At 32.4% G+C, this 15,615-nt stretch overlaps 1 non-coding gene across 1 annotated transcript; it reads right to left on the bottom strand.

Moving 5' to 3' along the window:
• Positions 1-3,185: 3,185 nt before the first annotated feature.
• Positions 3,186-3,291, bottom strand: LOC139861014 (small nucleolar RNA R71). The gene has a single exon (XR_011763634.1). It is a non-coding gene; the product is annotated as a small nucleolar RNA R71 (small nucleolar RNA).
• Positions 3,292-15,615: the final 12,324 nt, after the last annotated feature.

Here is a 15,615-nt window from a genome sequence, read left to right as displayed (position 1 = left end):
TGCTGCTGCTGGTGTTTGTAATCTCTGCACCATATTCTCCAAAGCCACTACCCGAGTGCGAAGCTCGTTGACTTCTTCTATTACACCGGGGTGATTGTCGGTTCGGACGAGCGGATAAATAAAATCTAAAATTTGATGTAATATATAATCGTGACGAGATACTCTGGAAATGAGCGAGAAAATGGTGTTTCGAACAGGTTCTCCGATAAGTGCTTCAGGTTCTTCGTCTAGAGGGCAATGTGGTGGATGGAAGGGATCACCTTCTTCTTGTCTCCAATGATTGAGGAGGCTCCGAACCCATCCCCAATTCATCCAGAATAGGTGATGACTGATTGGTTGATCTATTCTGGTCACACTGCTTTCGGAGCTTGAATAGGATTCCATTTCAGAATCTGAGTGACTTGAACTGATGACGAATTCCATTTCGTACGATTGGATAAAGGATTTTTTTTTTTCGATATGAAATGATTTTGGCTAACGGATGGTATTCTAATTACATAGAATATATATATAAATATATATATATATATATATATATATATATATATATATATATATATATATATATATATATATATATATATATATATATATATATATATATATATCAAAAGATTTCGTAGATTACGGAGGACTTTGCGGGATATGTCAGGCAAGGTTTAAAGTAACAGATACGATAAGATATGATTTAGCAGATATGCTAAGATACGAATTTTTGTCTATACACTATTCATGCAATCAATGCAGCAAGACGTGTCTTAGACTAAAAATGATAAGCAGGTAATTTCCTGAGGATGATAAGTAGCTAATTTTCGACACAAAATGATAAGCAAAACTTTTGACATGCAGACACGGTCGAAGTCCAGACTCACTAATGCATCCTATCGACTTATCAGTTAGACACACTAATGCAGACCTGGTTCGCTAAGACCACCGCTCTGATACCAACTGAAAGGACCCGTTCATATACATTATAAACGATTCACAATAGTTGATTACATTGCGAGGTATTTGACCTCTATATGATACATTTTACAAACATTGCATTCGTTTTTAAAAGACAAACTTTCTTTACATCGAAAATTGACAGGCATGCATACCATTTCATAATATCCACTATCCAACTATAAATTGATTTAATAATAATCTTTGATGAACTCAATGACTCGAATGCAACGTTCTTCAAAATATGCTATGAAAGACTCCAAGTAATATCTTTAAAATGAGCAAATGCACAGCGAAAGATTTCTTTAACACCTGAGAATAAACATGCTTTAAAGTGTCAACCAAAAGGTTGGTGAGTTCATTAGTTTATCATAATCATTTATTTCCATCATTTTAATAGACCACAAGAATTTCATTTCCAATTCTCATAAATATACGTCCCATGCATTGAGATAAAAATAATCATTCATATGGTGAACACCTGGTAACTGACATTAACTAGATACATATAAGAATATCCCCTATCATTCCGGGATCCTCCTTCGGACATGATATAAATTTCGAAGTACTAAAGCATCCGGTACTTTGGATGGGGTTTGTTAGGCCCAATAGATCTATCTTTAGGATTCGCGTCAATTAGGGTGTATGTTCCCTAATTCTTAGATTACCAGACTTTAATAAAAGGGGCATATTCGATTTCGATAATTCAACCATAGAATGTAGTTTCAATTACTTGTGTCTATTTCGTCAAACATTTATAAAAGCGCATGTATTCTCAGTCCCAAAAATATAAAGGGTAAAAAGGCAAATGAAACTCACCATACTGTATTTCGTAGTAAAAATACATATAACGTCATTGAACAAGTGCAAGGTTGGCCTCGGATTCACGAACATATCAATATTGAGATTCAATATTGCAGGAAAGGTACGTAGACGCAACGGAAATGATAAACACTATATTGACCTCACGAGCATACCCATGAACCATACTCAATCACCTCCATAGCTATAACCCATAATTTCCTTAATCCTATCCTACTCGAAAAACAATTTCGAAATCACTCGGACAGCACTCCGTCGTAATTTTTTATGTATACTAATAATATCTTGAAATAATACGGAGTAAATATATATATGTAAATCGATTGAGAGAGTTTAGAGAAAAATATTTTCAAGTTTCTCTGAAATAATGAAACCTATTGAATTCTATTTATAATAGATTTTGAATTATTAAAGTGAATTATTAAAGTATGAATTATTAAAGTGAATTATTAAAGTATGAATTATTAAAGTGAATTATTAAAGTATGAATTATTAAAGTGAATTATTAAAGTTAAAGTAAAATAAAAATAAAGTAAAGGTAAAGTTTAAGTATAGTAAAAGTATAAAACTATGTACGTATAATACGCGTATAAATATATATAATATTAATTTAAATCATTATATATATTTAATAAAATAAAATATAAATATCGTTATCTTTATCATACTAGTTAAGTAATGAGTTGTCAAAAGTGATTCTAGATATTTATAAAAGTTATATACGTTTTAATAATAAAGTTCTTTTTAAACTGAAAACGTTTTTGTACGTTTGAAACTAAATAGATCAATCGAATCTTTATGAGATTCAATCTTCTACTATCCTTTGTCTAGTTCTCAATGATTGACAATTTGTCCTTATTTATAAATCACTTTACCATTTTCCGAATATTGTTAAAATGGAAAGATTTCTCAAATCAACGTGGGCCTTTCAACAGAGACTTATAATCATAATTCAATATATCTGATAATTCAATCATTTGATCTTATCTTCTAATTCCATTGATAAACATTTTGAAACAGATACAATCATATAAAGTATTTAATCTAATATTTTGTTTACGTTTCAAGTTATAATATATATACACATATACATATATAATCATATTCATTTAATGGTTCGTGAATCATTGAAATTTGGTCGAGGTTGAATGAATGTATGAACATAGTTTAAAATTCTTGAAATTTAACTTAACAAATATTGCTTATCGTGTCGGAAACATATAAAGATTAAAGTTTAAATTTGGTTGGAAATTTCCGGGTTGTCACACAAGATATAGTCCGGCTATATTTGTTCCCATATTATCTCACTCATCATGCACAAACATGGTTTGAAGGAGTGGAAAAAGATTCCATCACGTCATGGACGGAGATGGCTACTAAATTCCTAACCAAATATTTCCATCCTTCTAAACAAACCAAACTCGAGAATGACATCATTAACTTCAAACAAAGTTATGATGAATCTCTTTACACTGCATGGGAGCGATTCAAAACCCTGCTGAAAAAATGCCCTAATCACCAGTTAGAACAATCAGCCCAAATCTGTACCTTCTACAATGGTCTTACGGTAAATCATAGGACGACGATCGATGCCGCAGCTCAAGGAAATCTGATGAACCAAACCGCAGACGAAGCATGGGAGTTGCTAAAGAACATTGATAGTGCTCCAAATGAACATATATTTAGGCGCAATATCATTCCAATATGTAAAGCTTTTAGTTGCAATTGTTCTATTTTTATGTAATAATCGTTTAAATAAATAAGTGCGAAGACAAAAGACAGAATCGACGATTTGAAGACGCAAATGACCAAAAAGCTCAAATGTACAAGATACAATCCAAGTGGTTCAATTTATTGATGAATAATGTCTAAAAATGAAAAAAGTACAAGCCGCGAAACGCAAAGTACAAGATATCTAAGCATACGAAAAAGCGTTCAAAAATCCGGAACCGAGACATGAACCGAGCATCAACGCGCGAGTCAACGGAGCTAAAATTACAAGTTAACTATGCACAAGAATATAATATAATATAATATAATATATATATATATATATATATATATATATATATATATATATATATATATATATATATAATTATATAAATTATATATATTTATTAATTATGTCGACAAGCAAATGGCCAAAAATTGGTGAGCTAGAATCCGAAGCTCCGCACTCGCGGAGCTGTGAGGCACAAAACCTCCGCACTCGCGGAGCAGCTAAATTCAAAATCTGCCTATAAAAGGCACAAGCTTCTGCTGAATCCAAAAACCATTTTCTATCTATCTCTCTCAATTTATATTTATATTTATATTTTATAATTTTAATTTTAATTTTAAGTTAATAATAATAAGGTTATTGTAAGAATGTTTTAAGGTTTTGTAAGTCGGAACTCTGTCCGTGTAATGCTACGCGATTAAATACCACTGTAAGCTATGTTCTTCCTTTTTAAATTAATGTCTCGTAACTAAGTTATTATTATGCTTATTTGAGCTGAAGTAATCGTGATGTTGGGCTAAAATATTAAGACGGGGTTATTGGATTTTGTACCATAATTAGGGTTTGCACAAAAGACCGGCACTTGTGAACGTTGGACTATTGACTATTAATAGGTGGGGGTATTGTCTAATTGAATGACAATTCATTGGAACCTGTTGAACCTATCTTCAAATTACTTAATCTAATAATTATTAAAATGATTACGAATGTCCTATTTAGTGAGATTTATACGACATCGTTTACAATCATTAATTAATCAATTGGATTGGGTAATTGATTATTCATTATGGCCAAAGTGAATAAATTAATGTATCATGGAGTAATTAAAACAGGGGTGGATTACATACAAGGATAATTGGTGTAATTGTTAACAAATTATTAAAACCTTGGATTACACGCAGTCGATAACCTGGTGTAATTATTAACAAAGTATTAAAACCTTGTTACAGTTCGAATCCCTAATTAGTTGGAATATTTGACTTCGAAAATAAGGTTAATTTGACGAGCATTTTATAATTATGACCGATGGACTATTATGGACAAAAACCATATAGGTATCCAATAAACCAGGACAAAGAACAATTAACCCAGAGTAATAAATTAAAATCAAAATGTCAAACATCATGATTACGGAAGTTTAAATAAGCATAATACTTTTATTTCATATTTCATCGTACCTTTATTTACTGTCATTTTAATTACTGCAATTTACTTTATCGCAATTTAAATTCTGTCATTTATATTATCGTCATTTATCTTTACGCTTAAAATATAAAATCGACAAACCGGTCATTAAACGGTAAACCCCCCTTTTATAATAATATTACTACTAATATATATATATATATATATATATATATATATATATATATATATATATATATATATATATATATATATATATATATATATATATAAATATAGTTGTTAAAAATATAGTACGTAATCGCTAGCTCCCTGTGGAACGAACCGGACATACTAAAAACTACACTACTCTACGATTAGGTACACTGCCTATAAGTGTTGTAGCAAAGTTTAGGTATATCCCATCTATATAAATAAATAAAACTTGTATCATATTACGCTGTATTTCATATTAAAAATAATACTATTTTGTACTACACCTCGCACACATCCAGTTTTTGGCGCCGCTGCCGGGGACCCGGCGAAACGCTATATTTTTAATCTATATTTGTAAAAATATAATTATATATAAGTTTGAGAAAAAAAATATAAAAAAAATTATATTTTTAAGATTTTTGTCTATAAAATTAATAAGTAATTTTATTTTAAGTTTTTAAAATATATTGTTATTTTATATAAATTATCTATCGATTATTTTATAAAACTTAAAAATCAAATAAAAAAATGAACTGGATCCCAAATTCGAAGCCCAAAATACAAATAATTTAACAGTGGGACGAACTGTTTAAGCCCAACTAACCGGATCCATCACTGTGTAACTCTGCAATTGCGGAGCCCCTTAGACAGTAGGTACCGCAGTCGCGTAGCTGCTACTGACAGGTCTGAACCCACGCATTAAATACGAATTAGGGTTTTAATTTTATATTTATTATTAATTATTATTAGGGTTTAATTATTATATAGTTTTAATATAATTTGTATTTTAAGTTTTAATTATTATTATTTACATATTTATATTATTCCTTTTATATAAATAATATAAAAATAATATTTTTATAAAATTTATATTTTTATCATTTTAGTTATAATTTATATTTTTAATCGTTTAATTCGTAAATTGTATATTTTTCGTTCGTAACTAGTTTTAAACTTAGTATCTTGCCGTAGTAATTTCATATTTCTGGATTTTTAAGCTTTGCCGTAAAATCCCTTAAGTGCTTTTTCTTTAGATTAAGATTTAGGTGCTTTAGAATTTTACGACGCAGTTTATAAATTTTAGTTCCTTTTTAAGTAATTGCCGTTTTCCGTTTAGAATTCCTTTAAGCTTTAATACCTTTAGACGCAAGTTTTAATATTTAGTTTTTAGACTTTTAAGTTTCGACGCTCTACTTTCTTATTTTTATTTTTCGACTTTTTATTTTTCGACGTTTTTCGACGCACTCTTTTTCTTTCTCATTTCTACGCTCTAGTTTTTAGGACATAGAATTTTCAAAATTTTCTTTAAATTTCGACGAAAAAATTATTTTAAGCGGTTAAATTGATAGACATCCAAAATTTTCTGCTTCGTAGTAATAGTTGGATTTGTTAGTGGCTGAGTTGTGGATTTTCCGACTTAAAGGATCCTGGCTCTCTGCTTCATCTTTTGGCTATTCGAAACGTGTGCAAAAGCAGAAAAGTCTATTAATTTGATAACTTATATAATTTTTATTTTTATAACTAATAGGATATTCAGTGAATGCACCAAGCAAAACGTTTACCACCTTTCATACGTTCACCACCTGTAACTCGATCAAGACATCTAGCTAATATTGCCGCTGTTGATTTTTCTTTAGAATTATCATCTAGTCGAACAAGTACTCCAATTCAAATTTTCGATAATCCATTTTTTAAACCCGACTTCACAATTGAGAACCCGGAGGATATTCAAGGACAATTCCAAGATCCTGAACCACTAATCATTCCTCCTGAACCACAAACCGTTAAATAAAAATCTTCTAGTGATTCAGATTCAACAATTTCAAATATGGAAATAACGGAACCTCTAAGTATGGAAGATCGAATGAGAGCCACACACACTGGCCAAGGTCACGCCATTATTAAGCCAGACATTAATGAGCCAGATTATGAAATCAAAGGACAAATCCTACACATGGTAACTAATCAATGCCAATATAGTGGTACGTCAAAAGAAGATCCAAACGAACATCTTCGAACCTTTAATAGGATCTGTACTCTATTTAAAATCAGAGAAGTTGAGGATGAACAGATCTATCTCATGTTATTTCCCTGGACTTTAAAGGGAGAAGCCAAAGATTGGTTAGAATCATTACCTGAAGGAGCGATTGACACATGGGATGTTTTAGTTGAGAAATTTCTTAAAAGATTCTTTCCGGCATCTAAAGCCGTGAGACTTAAGGAGAAATTGTTACATTCACGCAAAAGCCAAATGAAACTCTATATGAGGCGTGGACAAGATTTGGAAAGTTATTGAGAGGATGTCTTCAACATGGTTTAGACACTTATCAAATAGTACAAATATTCTACCAAGGATGCGACATTACTACACGAAAAGACATCGACATTGCAGCTGGTGGTTCCATTATGAAGAAAACCGTAACCGAAGCTCACAAAATCATTGATAATACAGCATCCCACTCGCATGAGTGGCATCAAGAAAAAGATATATTTCGTTCATCTAAAGTGGCTAGAGCCGATTCTAGCCATGACTTTGATTCCATTTCCGCAAAAATAGATGCTTTCGAGAGACGAATGGAAAAAATGAATAAAGATATTCACACAATACGAATCAGTTGTGAGCAATGCGGTGGACCACACTTAACGAAAGATTGTCACATCGAGCAAACGATGGAACAACGTGAGAATGTTTCCTACATGAACCAAAGGCCGGGAAATAATTATCAAAATTATTATCAACCGCCAAGGCCAAACTTTAATCAAAATCAAAACATTATTTACAATCTAAATGTACCAAACAATAACTCGTACAACCAACAAGGTCCGAATAACCAACCAACTCAAAATAACACTTTCAATCAATAAAGACCTAGCTTGTATAAACCACCACAACAAACCTAAGAGAAAAAGTCAAATCTGGAAGAAATGATGGCAAAGCTAATGGAATCTCAAATACAATTTATTACATCTCAAACCCAAAAAAATGAGAGGTTTGATCAGTCATTTAGAACTCAACAAGCTTCCATTTTGAATCTAGAAAAACACGTAGGTACTCTTGCTAGTATGATGAGTGAGAGGGAACAAGGAAAGCTACCAAATAATACTGAAGTGAATCCTCGGAATGAGAATGTTAATATGGTGTCAACAAATTCTGAAAAACCAACACCAGAAGATGGGAAGGTTTTAGATGTTAGTAACAATGACGAAGTTACACCACCACCACCACCCAAGTATGTAAAGCCAGTGGTGGCACCATACAGACCACCCATCCAGTTTCCAAGAAAAGGAGTTGAGTATGAGCAAGTAATAGGTAATAAAGTTTGTGATACCTCTGGAAAGAAGAAGAAGAATAAGAAAGTGCAAGAAACAAAAACCGTAAAAGTAAACTCGGTGAAGACAGTTCCACCAAAAGTTCCACCCAGGTTGGGTGATCCGGGTAAATTTATTGTTCCTTGTCTACTTAGTGATTGTGTCATGTATGATGCACTAGCAGATTTAGGTGCGAGTGTGAGTGTTATGCCTCTTTCATTATATAAGAGATTAGGAGTAGGTGAATTAAGTCCAACGAAAATGAGTGTTAGACTCTTTGATCAAACCATTAAGCACCCAGTTTGAATTGCTGACAACTTACCCGTTTAAGTAGGTAATTTAACCTTTCTAGTCGAATTTATTGTCATTGACATAGAAGAGGACTCAAACATTCCTCTAATTTTAGGTCGACCATTTTTAGCGTCCACCGAGGCGTTCATTAATGTAAGAGAGGGTAGAATGACACTTAGTGATGGTGACAAATCGATCACCTTTATGAGTCGAAAGTATAAATCTCCACCAACCTAAACCGTTGAACTAATAAAAACGATCGATGAGAAGCATATTGTTTTACCAACTCCAACAGTAGTGCTTAACAATAATAAAACACCTAAGTGTGAGGAAGATGAAGTAACACCTAATGATGACTTGATAACAAAGAACCCCGTTGTTGATGCGAAATTAAATGACCCCGTTATTAACATTTCAATGAAGAAACTTATTAAACGGATTCGTGATGCCAGAAGCAAGGGGAACTTTAAGTTATGTAATCGGTTAGTATCCAATCTATCGCCTAAAGAAAAGGCAAAACTAGTTGAATTTGTGGATATTACACAGGAATCCGACCAATGGCTTAAAGCAAAAGTCACAGATATGCAAGTTGATTATGGTCCAAGAGAAATGGACAATGAAGTTAATCACAATTTCGACACCACAGCTACCTAAGTATGGGGAGATTCAAATGTTCTAAAAAGAAAACATTGTCTAGAGTTAGTTGTTCTGTTCTCGTGTAGTTCCGAGAATGGAATCCGATTGGTCTTTTCCGCTAGCAGACACTAAAGAACTAGTTTTCTCCCCCCATTCTAAATTTTTTGTTTTATAGGTTTTATATGAAATTTATATGCATTTTTAAATTTAAGTTTTGTGTGATTTTAAAAACAAAATTTACTTTATTTCATTAAGTTTAAAAAAATGATTTCTAAAATTCGTCGTAAGTTAAAGACTAGGTCATGGAACCCAAATTGCTTTACCCAAGGGCGGGGCGAAAAATTTTGTTATCATTATTTTTAATTTTATTGATCTAAAGTATACCAAAAAAATTAAAAAACCCAAAAATCTTTGCTTTTAAAACAATTGCTTTAAAAATAATAAATTTTAAATTTTGTCGAGGGACGGACTAGGTAAACATACCGAAACTACCTAAAGTAAAAGGAAACAAAATTTTAAAAAATTATTCATTTAAATTGTTTTAATAAATAAAGGTTAAAATATATATATATATATATATATATATATATATATATATATATATATATATATATATGTGTGTGTGTGTGTGTGTGTGTGTGTGTGTAGTTTATCTTATGTACAAAACAGGGTAAAACAGCGCATTTTCAAAGACTGACATTAAAGTTCAGCAAAAGCTACTAATTTTGACGACAAGACGCAAAATATCAATTGTGATATAAAATAATATGTTTGCAAACTCGGTATTTTTAATCACTTTTCTACACTAATCACCCTCATGAATTTATAATTATAGTCTGATTTCATGCAAATGAGGGCATTGCATGATCTCAAGTGTGGGGAAGGGTTATAAATTCTCTCGGGTTTACACTTAGTTTATTTAAAAAAATTTGTAAAAATTTAAAAAAATTTCAATAAAATGAATTCAAAATCATGTTTATAAATATTTATGAACGATAAAACTAGATTTTATTAGCGAAATTATTGTTACCTCGGAAAGGACATAAATTGAGAAACAACCCAAAACACTTGAATTCATTTAAAATGGAATAGAGGAGAATAAAAAGGCAAAGAAAGAAATAAATAAAAGCTAAGTGTGGGAAGAATTTACCAAATTCTTTAAAACATATATCACATATTTTGTACATAGTTATTAGTTATGATTAATATAATAAAAGAATTGAAACATACGTACCAGAAAAGGCGATGCCGGAAGAAGCAACAACACAAGTCTGAATAACAGTATTCTCTTGTCTAGTAAAAGGTTGTTACAACATCCCAGATTTATCAAGAAATTTAGTCCATGTTTTCACAAAGAAAAACCCTAAAAGTCCAGCAGATACATTCAACGATGGAATTATTCCAGTTGTAAGATTCAGTTTCATTACGATAAACGTAAACAAAATCCCAAGTATAAAACTAACAACGAATGCACGAACTGTTAGTTGTTGTTGCCACGCTGGAACCTTTTTGCTTTCGAATATTCTTTCGATCGAATCCGTGTCTATTCGCTTTTCATTCTCATCATCCTTGTTTAATTCTTGAATGTTTGATGATGTTCGTTCCATTGATGTTATGTTTTTAAGCTGATTAAATTAAGGGTTTGATTTTGATTAAAGTGTGTGTGGATTTCTTTATAATAACGTGGGTGGAATGGAATCTGGGTTAGAGTCGTCAGTCAATGACAAAGTCACGAATTTTAGGGATTAATAAAACATATTAATACAGATAATATTAATATTTTAACCAATTATTATAATTAAATTATTATTATTAATTAATAAGTAAAAAAATCTACTTAGATTATTGCAGGTACTTTTGTTTTGGACGATAATAATCAGTTTTACCCGATTTACTGTAATATATTTAAAACAAAGATGGATCTACACGATGAATCAATTCCATCATTAAAAGAAAGTAAATTCTTCCGAAAAAGACACGCCCTTCTTGATTTAGGTCAGGAAGTTGTCGTCCAGACCAGTTGTAGAGTCTACGAAAAACCTTGAAAAGTTTTCTCGAAAATCAGCTAGAAATCCACGGACCTCAGCATCAAACAGGGTCGCCAAGTGGTCAGACTTATCTTAACCATGAGAGGATCTGTCTCGTAAAATGGGGAGGGCGCCGTGCAAATTAGCTTGATAAGACTAATGAATCAGGCCTCCGGAAAGGATAATCTCCTTAAAGATTAAAAATCAGCTTTTAAGCCTGATATTACTCAATCCTTGAGATTGACCTTAAAGATTGAGAATTACAAACTCATGGAATTCGATAATATCTAAACTCGAGCTTGAACGAGAAAATATTTTGATCAAATTAAAACCGATTTGTTTTCTAAAAAACCTATTTTCATTGCGTTCATTACCATTGAACGTAAAATCCTGAGAGTTCACCGGAATTCATTAGGTCACCTGAACCAAATCGGGTGTCAACCATAAGAACGGTGGTTGCATAGCATGGTCGAATACTGGACCTTGTGCCAGACCGAAAAATTATAGGGTGATCTTTACTATTTCTCCTACAAAGGATAGTAATTGCATCCGACAAGTTGTGGACCATGAACAAATGCATGTCATTAGACATTGCCTTAACAGTTGCTTGTTCATCACTTTCCTTTATAACCGGATGGTAGTTTATCGAAAGGTAATATGCGGAGCAAGTATACTGGACGTGTTGCTTTCCTAATACAAGGATTAGCAAGTGGGTGACATAAAACCATAAGTTTTGAGCTAAAATTTTCAAATCTAAAACCCACGCAACCCACAAAAACATTTTGAAAACACCGGTGAAGGGTTATTCCGGAAAACTTATCTAGGGTAAAAACTAGAATGAATTTTCAAAAGATCAAATGTTTTCATAAAGATCCAATTTCCTTAAAGGATCTACATTTTCATATTCATGTGGTACTATAAACCACATCGTTACTATCATTGTTTATACCGTCGTATCAAAATCACTGATGTATAAAGTGTGAGAATAAAAAAAGTGATTCGAGTGAAGTGTGATTTAATTTCAAGTTACGTATTGCTTGAGGACAAGCAACGTTTAAGTGTGGGGATATTTGATAGTGCTCCAAATGAACATATATTTAGGCGCAATATCCTTCCAATATGTAAAGCTTTTAGTTGCAATTGTTCTATTTCTATGTAATAATCGTTTAAATAAATAAGTGCAAAGACAAAAGACAGAATCGGCTATTTGAAGATGCAAATGACCAAAAATCTCAAATGTACAAGATACAATCCAAGTGGTTCAATTTATTGATGAATAATGTCTAAAAATGACAAAAGTACAAGCCGCGAAACGCAAAGTACAAGATATCTAAGCATACGAAAAAGCGTTCGAAAATCCGGAACCGAGACATGAACCGAGCATCAACGCGCGAGTCAACGGAGCTAAAATTACAAGTAAACTATGCACAAGAATATAATATATATATATATATATATATATATATATATATATATATATATATATATATATATATATATATATATTATTAATTATGTCGACAAGCAAATGGCCAAAAATTGGTGAGCTGGAATCCGAAGCTCCGCACTCGCGGAGCTATGAGGCACAAAACCTCCGCACTCGCGGAGCAGCCAAATTCAAAATCTGCGTATAAAAGGCACAAGCTTCTGCCGAATCCAAAAACCATTTTCTATCTATCTCTTTCAATTTATATTTATATTTATATTTTATAATTTTAATTTTAATTTTAAGTTAATAATAATAAGGTTATTGTAAGAATGTTTTAAGGTTTTGTAAGTCAAAACTCTGTCCGTGTAACGCTACGCGATTAAATACCACTGTAATCTGTGTTCTTCCTTTTTAAATTAATGTCTCGTAACTAAGTTATTATTATGCTTATTTGAGCCGAAGTAATCGTGATGTTGGGCTAAAATATTAAGACGGGGTTATTGGATTTTGTACCATAATTAGGGTTTGGACAAAAGACCGACACTTGTGAACGTTGGACTATTGACTATTAATAGGTGGGGGGTATTGTCTAATTGAATGACAATTCATTAGAACCTATCGAACCTATCTTCAAGTTAGTTAATCTAATAATTATTAAAATGATTACGAATGTCCTATTTAGTGACATTTATACGACATCGTTTACAATCATTTAATTAATCAATTGGATTGGGTAATTGATTATTCATTATGGCCAAAGTGAATAAATTAATGTATCATGTACTAATTAAAACAGGGGTGGATTACATACAAGGATAATTGGTGTAATTGTTAACAAAGTATTAAAACCTTGGATTACACGCAGTCGATAACCTGGTGTAATTATTAACAAAGTATTAAAACCTTGTTACAGTTCGAATCTCTAATTAGTTGGAATATTTGACTTCGGGAATAAGGTTAATTTGACGAGCATTTTATAATTATGACCGATGGACTATTATGGACAAAAACCATATAGGTATCAAATAAACCAGGACAAAGGACAATTAACCCAGAGTAATAAATTAAAATCAAAACGTCAAACATCATGATTACGGAAGTTTAAATAAGCATAATACTTTTATTTCATATTTCATCGTACCTTTATTTACTGTCATTTTAATTACTGCAATTTACTTTAACGCAATTTAAATTCTGTCATTTATATTATCGTCATTTATCTTTACGCTTAAAATATAAAATCGACAAACCGGTCATTAAACGGTAAACCCCCCTTTTATAATAATATTACTACTTATATATATATATATATATATATATATATATATATATATATATATATATATATATATATATATATATATATATATATATATATATATATATATAGTTGTTAAAAAATATAGTACGTAATCGCTAGCTCCCTGTGGAACGAACCGGACTTACTAAAAACTACACTACTCTACGATTAGGTACACTGCCTATAAGTGTTGTAGCAAGGTTTATGTATATCCCATCTATATAAATAAATAAAACTTGTATCATATTACGCCGTATTTCATATTAAAAATAATACTATTTCGTATTACACTTTGCACACATCAAACATGACAATGCATCATCATGACTGGAATAGTGGTGAAACAACTTCATCATCTGCACCACTCTCCGCACTTAATAATCAAATGGAGGCCATCAAATCTCTCACGAACAAGATGGAATCTCTTGCCAAACAACTCAGAGAATTGAAAATGCAGCCGCAGCAAGTTAACCAGGCTCAGGTCTGTGTTAATTGTACCAACCCGCAACCTACTAAAGAATATCAAGTTGAGTACGGGAACCCTGACGGTTCAGTCTGTTACGTTCAATACCCAACTCGTCAATCAAATCCCGAATTCAATTAACAACCTAGGGTTAATCAATTCCAAAGAAACAACCAGCCTTTTCGCTATCGTTACCCACCTTATCCAGCCCAACAATCTCAATTGACCTACGATCAACCACTTCCACTCACTGGTCCACCAGTCGAGGAAAATTCCCCAACCACCCAAATTACGAAAGTAACCAACCCCACTCTTGGAGCTGATGATTAGTTGACTCAGTTCATCCAAGGACAACATCATCTAAATCAGAGAACTATATCTAGACAAGACCAGCCGGAGATACTAATGAGAAACCATTTGGCTCCGCTCAAAATCTAGAAACGCAGCTCGGGCAGCTATCACAACGCCTTGAAACCCGACCACAAGGGAGATTACCTAGTAATACTATCCAAAATCCCCACATAGAGGAATCTAAGCAAATGGATTCCGTAATTCCAGAGGAAGAACACGGAAAAGGTCAGCTAGGCTCAAGAACAAATCGACATATACTAAGAAGCTGTCCACTACAACTCCGGTTCGTGTACCTTACCCTGAAAGGCTACAGGAGGAACCATCCAAGCTTGATTCCTTCAAACTTGATGGAAGATTCCAGGACACCATGTCTACAGTTCCCAACCAGAAGAGATACATCCAAAGGTTTCTCTCTACAAAGGAAAGGATACCAGATTCTAACAAAATTCCACTGAGTGAAGAATGCTCGGCATTACTCAGAAACTCTCTACCGCAAAAGCTAGGAGATACGGGCCGATTCATTTTCCCGTGTTCAATCTACCAAACTGGAACCATTCATGCGCTAGCAGATTTAGGAGCAAGTATCAACCTAATTCCCTACTCTCTCTACAAGAGATTGGAGTTAGGAGACTTGTCACCAACTAAAATGACAATCTAACTTGCCGATTACACAATTTGATATCCTAAGGACATAGTTGA

This window comes from Rutidosis leptorrhynchoides, chromosome 7 (assembly GCF_046630445.1).
Source record: "Rutidosis leptorrhynchoides isolate AG116_Rl617_1_P2 chromosome 7, CSIRO_AGI_Rlap_v1, whole genome shotgun sequence".
NCBI lineage: Eukaryota > Viridiplantae > Streptophyta > Magnoliopsida > Asterales > Asteraceae > Rutidosis > Rutidosis leptorrhynchoides.
This window is presented reverse-complemented; position numbering and strand designations above follow the sequence as displayed.